This window comes from Jaculus jaculus, chromosome 5 (assembly GCF_020740685.1).
Source record: "Jaculus jaculus isolate mJacJac1 chromosome 5, mJacJac1.mat.Y.cur, whole genome shotgun sequence".
Lineage (NCBI taxonomy): Eukaryota > Metazoa > Chordata > Mammalia > Rodentia > Dipodidae > Jaculus > Jaculus jaculus.
The window spans coordinates 84,939,983-84,948,234 of NC_059106.1; the positions used below are offsets into that span (position 1 = coordinate 84,939,983).

The 8,252-nt window shown below is 43.9% G+C and overlaps 1 pseudogene; it reads right to left on the minus strand.

Annotated features, from left to right (window-relative positions):
- Nucleotides 1-2,918: 2,918 nt before the first annotated feature.
- On the minus strand, nucleotides 2,919-4,791 carry LOC101601894 (annotated as a pseudogene).
- Between the last annotated feature and the right edge of the window lie 3,461 nt (nucleotides 4,792-8,252).

The window sequence follows — 8,252 nt, forward strand, 5'->3', positions numbered from 1 at the left end:
TCCAATTCTGTAGGTTGCCTTTTTGCTTTATTGGGTTGTTTGATTTTTTATTATTTAGTTTTTTGAATTCTTTCTATATCCTGGATATTAGTCTTCTGTCAGACGTATAACTGGCAAAGATTTCCACCCATTCTGTAGGTTGCCTCTTTACTCTATTCACAGTGTCCTTTGCTGTACAAAAGCTTTGTAATTTCATGAGATCCTAGTAGTTAATAATATAGGCACTTAAAGCTATAAATTTCCCTCTTAGGAAATCCTTTTATTGTGTCTCAAAGGTTTTGGTATGTTGTGTTCTCTTACCACTTAGTTCTATGAATTTTTTGATTTCCTTAATGACCCATTTATCATTCAGTACTGCACTGTTTAGTATCTATGAGTTTGTATATGCTCTGTAGTTTTTCTTATTGCTGATTTGTACTTTAATCCCATTGTGGTCAGATAGAATACAAGGACTTCAATTTTCCTGTATTTGTTAAAATTTGCTTTGTGTCCTAATAGATGGTCTATTTCAGAGAATGTTGCATGTGTTGCTAGGAAAAATGTGTATTCTGCCACATTTGGATGGCATGTTCTATAGATATCTGCTAGGTCCATTTGTTCTATATCATCTAACCCAGATGTCTATTTATTTTTTGCCCAGATGACCTGTCAATTGATGAGATTATATCATTGAAGTCACCCACTGCAATTATGCTTGGTGTTAGTCTAATAGTGTTTGTTTGATGAAATTGGGAGCACCCATGTTAAGTGCATATATTTTAGAATTGTGATGTCTTCCTGTTGAAGTTTTCCTTTAATTAGTATAAAGTGACCTTCCTTATCTTTCCTCACTAATGTTGGTTTAAGTCTATTCTGTCAGATATTATGATAGCAACATCTTCTTGTTTCCTAGGCCCATTTTGCTTGAAATACCATTTTCCATCCTTTCATCCTAGGATAGTGTCTGTCTTTTAACATTTGATTCTATTATTTTTTTTAAAGTTTGTCAATTCCCATTTATTTTTGGCTCTTGGGGCAATGTCATCTTTTCAATATGAAAAAAAGCAAGTTCAACACAAAATAGAAATCTGAAGTGTAGGATAGGACAAAATAAAGGGTAGGAAGTCAATGGCAATAGCAAAAAGATCTCGCAAAGACCGAGGGCGTTGTTTACCTCTCCTCTGAGGAGTGACCCAAACATCTATGTGGCAGCACACACCTTTCCATGCATCAGGGATATACTTAAAATTATTTTTAATTTTATTTTTTATCTTTTTATAATTTTTATTAACATTTTCCATGATTATAAAAAATATCCCATGGTAATACCCTCCCCCCCAACACTTTCCCCTTTGAAGTTCCATTCTCCATCATATTACCTCCCCATCTCAATCATTCTACTTACATATATACAATACCAACCTATTAAGTACCCTCCTCCCTTCCTTTCTCTTCCCTTTATATCTCCTTTTTAACTTACTGGCCTCTGTAGTAAGTATTTTCCTTCTCACACAGAAGCCCAATCATCTGTAGCTAGAATCCACATATGAGGGAGAACATGTGGCGCTTGGCTTCTTGGCCTGGGTTACCTCACTTAGTATAATCCTTTCGAGATCCATCCATTTTTCTGCAAATTTCATAACTTCATTTTTCTTTACTGCTGAGTAGAACTCCATTGTATAAATGTGCCACATCTTCATTATCCACTCATCAGTTGAGAGACATCTAGGCTGGTTCCATTTCCCACCTATTATAAATTGAGCAGCAATAAACATGGTTGAGCACGTACTTCTAAGGAAATGAGATGAGTCCTTAGGATATATGCCTAGGAGTGCTATAGCTGGGTCATATGGTAGATCAATCTTCAGCTGTTTTAGGAACCTCCACACTGATTTCCACAATGGCTGGACCAGATTGCATTCCCACCGGCAGTGTAGAAGGGTTCCTCTTTTTCCACATCCCCGCCAACATTTATGATCATTTGTTTTCATGATGGTGGCCAATCTGACAGGAGTGAGATGGAATCTCAATGTAGTTTTAATCTGCATTTCCCTGATGACTAGTGATGTAGAACATTTGTTAGATGCTTATATGCCATTTCTTCTGTTGAGAATGTTCTACTTAGCTCCATAGCCCATTTTTTGATTGGCTTATTTGATTCCTTATTATTTAACTTTTTGAGTTCTTTGTCTATCCTAGATATTAATCCTCTATCAGATCTGGTGAAGATTTTTTCCCAGGGATATACTTTTTAAGTGGCCAGGGTTTTGGAGGTTCAGACCAAGGCTTCACCCCTATCTACTCAATGTCTTTGGCCAAGGGAAAGGAAGGAATCTGCTAGGAAAGATTGGTGGGGGGCACAGACCATCAAGGGCTCAGGACAGTTGGAATGGAAAAAAGACTACACATTGAGATAATACTGTTAACACCTCACCTGGAGCTGGGAGATGGAGTAGGAAAGACTTGGAAGGTGTGTCATTTAAAGCCTCAGTTGGTTGTCTCTCCGAATCTGTTTTTGACTGAAGCCCCTAACCCTTCCTCAGTGACTTCTACCTGCTACTTCTCCCCTTAAGCCCGGATAGTGGCCACTCTATCTGGGTTCCTAATGTGATTTGGAGGAGACTCAAGTTCCTGGAAAGTTGTTTTTGAATGCAGTAATATTAATTGGACAGTTCTGAGAAGTGGGTATAGAAGGAAATATAGGGTAATCCAGAATGGTAGAAATCTAGATTTTCCAAAGTGGTAAGAGAGGAGACATTCAACAAATATTTGAGTGCCTGCCCAAGTGTTAGGCATGGTTTACCCTCCTTAAAAAACAAAAACAAAAACAAAGGAAAAAAGATAAAATCAGGACAGAGGCAGCAGGAACAAATGGCAAGGATTGGAAAGGGGCAGTGGAGGGAACTGAGAAAGAAGCCTGAGGTGAGGGCGGGATCTGCTTAGGCCTCCTCTTTGGCTTCTTCACCAAAATCCTCCTCATCCTCTGCTGTGGCATCTTGGCACTGCTGACACTCGGAGACCAGGTCGTTCATGTTGCTGTCAGCTTCAGTGAGCTCCATCCCGTCCATGCCCTCACCTGTGCACCACCAGTGCAGGAAGGCCTTCCAGCGGAACATGGCTGTGAACTGCTCCGAGATGCGCTTGAAGAGCTCCTGAGTGGCCGTGCTGTTGCCAATGGAGGTGACTGCCATCTAGAGGCCACGAGGTGGAATGCCACAGACAGCTGTCTTGACATTGTTGGGGGTCCATTCCACGAAGTAGCTGCTGTTCTTGTTCTGCACGTTGAGCATCTGCTCGTCCACATCCTTCATGGACATGCGGCCCCGGAAGACAGCAGCCACTGTAAGGTACCGGCCATGGCGGGGGTCACAGGCAGCCATCATATTCTTGGCATCGAAGACTTGCTGTGTGAGTTCAGGCACAGTGAGGGCCCGATACTGCTGGCTTCCACGGCTGGTGAGCGGGCGAAGCCAGGCATAAAGAAGTGGAGACATGAAAAGGGAACCATGTTGACTGCCAACTTGCGGAGGTCAGCATTGAGTTGGCCTGGAAAGCGGAGGCAGGTGGTGAAGCCGCGCATGGTGGCAGAGACGAGGTGGTTCAGGTCCCCGTAGGTTGGTGTGGTCAGCTTGAGGGTACGGAAGCAGATGTCATAAAGGGCCTCGTGGTCAATGCAGTAGGTGTCATCAGTGTTCTCCACCAGCTGATGGACAGAGAGGGTGGCTTGTAAGGCTCAACCACAGTGTCGGAGACTTTGGGATTCTATTGATTTTTTGATTTCCTCTTTTATTTCTTTGAATATAGTTATAATCATTGTTTTTAAATCTTTCTCAGGCATCTTACTGGAGGTCATTTCTGATAGATTTATAATTTTTGGTGAAATTCTCTTGATTTTTTTTGTGTTTCTTTTATTACAATGTGGAGATTTTTGCACCTTGGATTAATTTGATGCTTGGATTTTTTAATTATCTGCAGTATTCTTAGATGTATAAATCTGATGTTATATATCTTCAGGGTAGAAGCTTATGGTGCTAGGTGTAGCTCTTAAAATATTCATGGAGAAACAGCAAAAGTGACTCTTGTTGGGTTTGCCTGCTATCTGAGTATTCTTGTAGGTCGGGTGGAGCAAAATTCAAGCATATTCTAAAATTCATCTGAACAATATACACATTCAATCAAAACCAGCACAGAGTAGTTTTTCAAGAGTGGGTATTGAAACAAGCAGATCCTCTAACAAAGTAAGGATGTGTGTTACCCCACCCCCTTAATCCTGTCAACTTTAACTCTGAGATTTCTGGTCTGTAAAGGGTTCCAAGGTCAGCTTGTGGCCGAATAAGACCCTATCCCCAGGAATGACAGAAGAAGAGACAAGGGCACTATAAATCAGGAAGCAACAACTGACAACCACAAAATATAGCTTATTGAAGAATGCAAATCTAACCATTCATCAGATTTTAACTTTCCCTGTTATGTAAGGTGTGATTAGCACTTCCAATGAAGGTCAATACACCAGGCTTTGTGGTGGGTACTGACCGGGTGTAAGTAGATCCTATTATGTTTTGGGAAGGCTTTGGTCTCAGCTATGCTGTGCACCCACGTGGGTTCCTCTTTGCTGTGCTGTGGGCTCAGGTAGGCTGGCTGGGTGGCTCGCTTCTCTGATAGCCTGTTCTGGGTGCTTTGTAGGTGAATTCCCTTCCTCAGGTCTCCAAGGGTTGCTGGTACTTGCTCTCATGGTTGGGGGAGTGAAGTTGTGGAGGGTGCCTGAAGTTGTACCAGAGCTGAGTAGCTGGTCCCTGTGATCTTTTTCCTCATGAGCCGCTCAACTGGTCCCTGCTGTCTTCCCTTCAGGTTTCTTGAGTTTGTGAGGAGGCTGGTGTGAGTGGAAAATCCCTTTACCTACTTTTCCCTGCTGCTCCAGCAGAGCCTGGTGGCTGTGGCTGTGCAGACTGGCACTGCTGCTGGAGCTACTTCTGCCTGCTTCTGTGGTTGGTAGAAGCTCTGCATCTCTTCTACTTCTCTGCCGTGGTTGATAATTTGTTACACACATTCAATTTTCAGTTGAAGAGTGTATTTTGCTGTGTTTTTTTTTTTTCCTTATTTTCCCCCTATGCTGCTTTGGTTTCGTTCCTGTGCCACCATTTTACGTGCAAGTTCCCCGGCTTTTATTTTCCCAATGATGAACTCTTTAAATGGCTCATGTGACTATATTCTATGCCTCAGAGTGCTTGTACTCTTTGAACAGAAATTCCATGCACCTGTGAGCAATATTATGATCTGGTCTAAACTTGGAAGAGTAAGAAGCCTGGTAAAATGCCAGTCATGTGAATCAAATCTAGGAGAAAAGATGCTAGTGACCTGTAGGAAAGTAAGTGGTCTGTTGTGGCCCACATATATGGATAGGTGTTATGACTCTGAAATGTTTTGTATCTCAATGACATACTAGACTCCTTATCTCAGAATCAATAGGGATTAGTTTCTAGCACTTAAAATCACTAGGTTAGAGTAGTTTATGACAACAGCAGTAGTAAATAGCAGTAGGAAGCTGATGCAAGGACAATCAGGACATAGAAAGGAAAAAGATCTGTAGAGGGGCAGATAGGCTAGAGGGCAGATCGATGAGAAGTCAGACATGTAGCCATGTAGAAGACAAGTGGACCTACAAGCAGGTAGGGAGTTTAGAGGATGGCTTGAGAGAGAAATTCAGACAGCCAGGAGACAAGGCAGGCAGATGGAAACAATGTTGGTAGGAAAGAAAGCAAGATGTGTCTAGAAAAATTGAGGACAAAATGGAGACAGGATGGCAGTAGCAGGCCTTCAGAGGTGTCTTCTTTTCTGACAGGATATTGGATCTTCCTGAGATGTAGGTGGATCCCATCCTTCAACACAACTCATGCCACAGGGACTGGTGGGATCTGGAAGCAGCTCAAAGCAGAGCAGGGTCAGCACCACAGCCACCTTCAGCTCATTCACAGCAAACTGTTTCCAAATGAAGTTCCTGAGCCAAAGACAATGGCATGAGAAGTAGCCTTAGGCCCAGCTATCTGAGCATCCTTGGGAGTAATCCCAAGCTGGCCATATTTCTTTATTTGATATGAGGTGGCTTGTTTTCTTAACATGAGTATGAGAATGCCTCTTCAACTGCTGATAGATTAGAGAATGTATTGCAATCCTTGAAAATAACACATGTGAAACAAGAAGATAGTTTCAGTTGCATGACTTGTTGTGAGCAAGAAGACATTTCACTGAGGCTTGGCTGTCTTCACAGAAATAACCTGTCCACATATGGGAGCCATTGTAATGGAAAAAAGACATGTGAATACCATCTGCTGCATTAGTCTCTGGTTTGGCTGGAAAAACTTGAGGATGAGAGGCAAGTGTTGGCTTGCCATTTATTATAGCAAGTATGATGCAAAGAAAGATAGCGTACAAGTTATATCTGATCCTAAAGCTAGGAACCCATGTGAAGAACTGGATAATGAGGAGAAAGAGAACAAAATAGAAGTGACAGCCCGAGAGAGCATGTGCTCAGGTACAATAGAGGGGGGGAAAATTGCAGGATTTAGCATGTAGGCAGAAGGCTTAATAGTGGTTCAGTAAAAGAAAGTATGATTTTCAGGGAATACTCAGTATTTGGCTTGCTTGAGTTGAAAGGGACTTTTAAAGCAAGAAGTGAAAGAACCTCTCAGCCATGCTTATGAGACTATGGGACAAGGGAGGAGATAGGATCAGTCTGAGTATCATGAAAGGAAAGAAGCAGTGATATAATTAACCATCTTTCCTTGAGACAAGGGCTATATGACCTTAGTAATCAGTCCCTGATGGATGAGGAAAGCTTGGCTACCAAGAGCTGAAGTACTCATGAGTATCAAGGACTAGAAGACAACAGGGGAAAGAGCCTGAGAGAGGTAGTGTTTGAAGACCACTTCACTGGTCCTGATAGGACTGTGTTCACAAGAAAGCTAAAAGAGGTTGATTCAGCACGGATTTCAGGACTGGTATGGGGTATTAGTGGTTGTGCTCAGCCCTAAGGTGGGATGTAGTAGTTATGAGGTAAGAGAAGATCTGGAAAATGTAAATGAGTGGAATAAAATACAGGTAGATTCTAAAATTTAACTAAACACTGTACATATTCAATCAAAAACAGCTCCGAGTATGTAAGCCAGAGTAGTTATTATAACGACCAGATCCTCTATCAACAAAGAGGTTAAGATTTCTGGTCTGTTGAGGGATCCAAGTCAGCTTGCGACCAAGTGAGACCCTTTCCTGGTGCAATCCCAGTTACCTTGGATGATTTTGGTCTCAGTCAAGTTGCTGCCTGGGTCGTCGGGCTGCTGTTCTGATTTCTGGAGCTGGGCACTGGCTTTTCCTGTGGGGCAAACTGAGCCTGGCAAGTGTGGCCCTGCAGATCAGCACCCCTGCTGCTGGAACTGCTGCTGCTCAAGCTGCCACCGCTGCTGCTGAAGGTGCTGCTGCGGGACCCACCGCTGCTGCTGCTGTAGCTGCCACTGCTGGAGCCACCACTGCTGCTGAAGCTGCTGCTGCTGCTGTGTCCACTGCCGGTGCTCCCACTGAAGTTGCTGCTGTGGGATCTGCCGCCGCTGCTGCTCCTGGGTCTGCTGCTGCTGGGGCTGCTGTTACTGGTGCCGGAGCCACTGATGTTGCTGCCCAACTCTGCTCCTGCTTGGGTCCTGCTGTTGGCTCAAGTTGGCGTGGCCGGGTCCCGGGACCACTGCTCTGTTCGCCGGAGTTGGGCTCAGGCGGTGGGGGAGGGGAGGGGGCCGCAGCTGCTCTAGTTCTCTCACTGTTCCACGTGTTCTTCTACCTCGTGGTCTGCTCCTCCGTTGCTCAGTGCGCTCTCCCTTCGCGTGTCCTGGGTTGTGGAGAGCGCGGTGTGAGGGGAAGCTCCCGCACCTGGCTTTTCCTGTGGCTGGACCTGAACCTGGCAGCTTTCTGGTGCGCCGCTGCCACCATGGCCTGTCGGGGCCGCTTTTGCCGGCCTGTGCAGGCTCTGGATGCTCTGGATCTCTTCTACTTCTCCACTGCCGCTTCAATTTCCTATACACCTCACTTTTTAGTAAAAGTGTGTATTTTGCTGAGTTTTTTTGGTCTTTTTTCCCCCCTAGGCTGCTTTGGTGTGGTACCTATGCCACCATCTTAACCGGAAGTCCTGGAAAATGTAAATGAATTTTACTGGCATGTACATTAAAAATTTAAAGTACAAAAGCAATCAAGAGGGGATAAGAGAAAGGAAACACAGACCAAAGAGTCTGTTC